Here is a 3,364-nt window from a genome sequence, read left to right on the forward strand (position 1 = left end):
AGGTTCAAATGATTCTCCTGCTTCAGCCTCCCAAGTAACTGGGATTACAGGCACCTGCCATCACACCCAGCTAATTTTTGTATTTTTAGTAGAGACGAGGTTTTGCCATGTTGGCCAGGCTGGTCTCAAACTCCTGACCTCAGGTGATTCACCTGCCTTGGCCTCCCAAAGTACTGGGATTACAGGCATGAGCCACCGCACCCAGCCTACATACATCTTACAACACACATTACCCGAATCTGTTAAAATAAGCCAATGTGAAACTAGAAAAGCATTGCTAGCTCTGTTTTAGTGCCCAAAGTATCACAAAATCACTTAGAAGTAGAAAGAAATCTTACCTTTCCCCTGAAGTAGTTATTATCATGCCATACAGATTTTTTGGTTTTTTAAGACAGAGTTTCGCACTTTCTCCCGGACTGGAATGCAATGGAGTGATCTCAGCTCACAGCAACCTCCACCTCCTGGGTTCACACGATTCTCCTGCCTCAGCCTTCTGAGTAGTTGGGATTACATGTGCACACCACCACATCCGGCTAATATTTTGTATTTTTAGTAAAGATTGGGTTTTGCCATGTTGGCCAGGCTGGTCTCGAACTCCTGACCTCAGGTGATTTGCCCACCTCAGCCTCCCAAAGTGCTGGTATTACAGGTGTGAGCCACCGTGCCTGGCCACTATACAGACTTTTTAAATGTTAACAAAAATAACTAAAATAATCCTTGAAAATATATTATCGGAGAGAATGAAGATAGAGTATTGAACATGTGTACAAGTCATTCCTCAGCCAGAGCTGCCTACTTCTTCCATGCATGACGTGTCATCACCTCTTCTGAGGGGCGGCATTTCTTCAGTTATAGCAGTAGGATCATCTTCATTAATACCCAGACCAAGTTTGATCATCCTATAGATCTTGTATGTGTCTGAGGATCTTCCAGACTGAAGCTAGGAGATGGGAGTGCAGTTTTGTAAGGGAAGATGACCAGATCCTTCGCCGACTTGTCGTTCTTATTGGCCTCTGCCTTTTGCCTTAAGGTCTCAATCGTGAATGGTCAGGGTTTATCTTCAGGTGTTTCTTTGCTGCCATGTAGCCCACTGTTGAGTTGTCTCCTAGAGCTTGAGCTTTCATAATTCTTTCCATGTTCGCTGTCCAGCCAAATGTGCTTGTGACAATACAGCATGGGGATGTCACCAGTTTGACACAACCACCTTTTTGACTTTTTTCTCCAACATGTCTTTCATGATTTTGCAGAGGTTCTCAAACTGTTTATTTCTCTTCCTGTTTCTTTTTTTCTTCTTCATCTTCTGAAAGTTCCAAACCCTCTTTGGCAACTGACACCACAGTCTTACTCTCAAATTCTTTCAGCTGCTGGACACAGTACTCATCAATGGACTCGATTATATAGATCACTTCTAAGCCACTTCTGAAGACATTCCACAAAGGCTGAGTTAGCTACCTGGTCCTTGGTCTCACCTGTGATGTAGTAGATATGTTTCTGGTTTGCCTTCATTCTGGAAAATGCAATGAGATAAACTATCTCATCATCAGAGGCACATGTGCAGTATCTCCACAGTGCTGAAAGCTTCTTCTGATTTTAAGAGTCTATATATCCCAAGCTTTATGTTTTTAGAGAACTCCTCGTAGAACTTTTTGTAGTTCTTTTTATCCTCTGCCACTTCAGCAAAGAGTTCTAAGTATGTGTTGACCAAATTCTTCCTAATAACTTTCAAAATGTTGCTTTGTTGCAACATCTCAGAAAAAACATTTAGAGCGAGATCCTCTGAGTTCATCACCCCTCTAATGAAGTTCAGATATTCAGGGATTAGCTCCTCACAGTTACCCTTGATGAAAACTCTGTATACATACAACCGAATGTTGTTCTTTTTCTTTCTGTTTTCAAATAGGTCAAAAGGACACGTCTTGAAACAAAAAGAAGAACTCTTCCAAATTCCAGCTGTCCTTCAACTGAAAAGTGCTTCATCGCCAGATGATCCTCCCAGTCATTGGTCAAGCTCTGATGGAACTCTCCATACTCCTCATTAATCATAGTGTCAGGATTTCTGGTCCAGGTAGACTTTGTTTTGTTGAGTTCTTGATCAATGTACTTTTCTTGATTAATGTACTTTTCCTTACTTTTCTTCTTCTTCTTGCCAGCATCCTTCTTTTCTTCTTCTTCATCAGAACCAACATCTTCAATTTCAGGTTTGCCATTGGACTCTTTTTCTTTTTCTTCCTCTTATCTTCCTTTTCTTCAGCCTCATCATCGCTGACTTCTTTATCACGTTTCTTCTCCACAGAAAGAGTAATAGGATAGCCAATAAACTGAGAATGTTTCTTCACAATCTCTTTCATTCTTCTTTCCTCCAAATACTCAGTTAGGTCTTCTTTCAGGTGCAGGGTGCCCTTTGCTCCATGCCCCGTAGGTTCACTGTGTCAGTTCTGACTGTGAGTGATCCCCCTGAGGAGGACTCCCACGCATGCTGCTCATGTTTATGTTTTGTGATCACAGTTACTTTCTCGGCAACCAAATAAGCAAAATAAAAACCAGCACCGAACTGGCCAATCATAGAGATTCTGTACCAGCCTGGAAAACTTCCACGAATGCTTTGGTCTCAGACTGGCGACAGTACCAAGGTTATTGATCGAGTCAGCCTTGGCCATTCCAATTTCAGTATCCCTAATAGTAAGGGTTTGATCTTGTTTGTTTGGTATAAGATTAATGTGGATCTCTTTCCCAGAGTCTAATTTACTGGGATCCATCAAACTTTCATATCAGATTTTGTCCAAAACATCTGATGAATTTGAAATGAGCTCTCTTGAGCCAGGCACTGTGGCTCACTCCTGTAATCCCAGCACTTTGGGAGGCCACGGTGGGTGGATCGCTTGAGATCAGGAGTTCAATAGCAGCCTGGGTAATATGGTGAAACCCCCCTGGGCAATATGGTGAGACCCCGTCTCTACCCAAAATACAGAAAGTTATACAGGCATGACGGACATGCCTATGGTCCCAGCTAGTCAGGGGCTGAGGTATGAGAACCACTTGAGCCTGGGAGGTGGAGGCTGCAGTGAGCTGAGATCACCCCACTGCATTTCAGACTGGGTGACAGAGTGAGATGCTGTGTGCAAAATAAAAATAAAAAGCTAAAAAAAAAAAAAAAAAAAAAAAAAAGCTGAAATGAGCTCTCTCAGAAAGATTTCTTTGTTCAAGTAGAAAGTATTGATGATCAGTGACATCAACTGGACAGCTTCTGCTTGAAAGGCAAACATCTCAACCTCTTCTTCCTCCATCAGTTGGTTTTGGGTCTGGGTTTCCTCAGGCAGCTTGGCTAAGGGACCACACGGGCTCTGCAGTATAGCAGCACCAGGAT

At 42.6% G+C, this 3,364-nt stretch overlaps 1 pseudogene; it reads right to left on the bottom strand.

The window, feature by feature from the left end:
- Positions 1-778: 778 nt before the first annotated feature.
- Positions 779-2,672, bottom strand: LOC103221149 (heat shock protein HSP 90-alpha pseudogene; annotated as a pseudogene).
- Positions 2,673-3,364: the final 692 nt, after the last annotated feature.

The sequence above is a fragment of the Chlorocebus sabaeus genome, chromosome 15 (assembly GCF_047675955.1).
Source record: "Chlorocebus sabaeus isolate Y175 chromosome 15, mChlSab1.0.hap1, whole genome shotgun sequence".
NCBI lineage: Eukaryota > Metazoa > Chordata > Mammalia > Primates > Cercopithecidae > Chlorocebus > Chlorocebus sabaeus.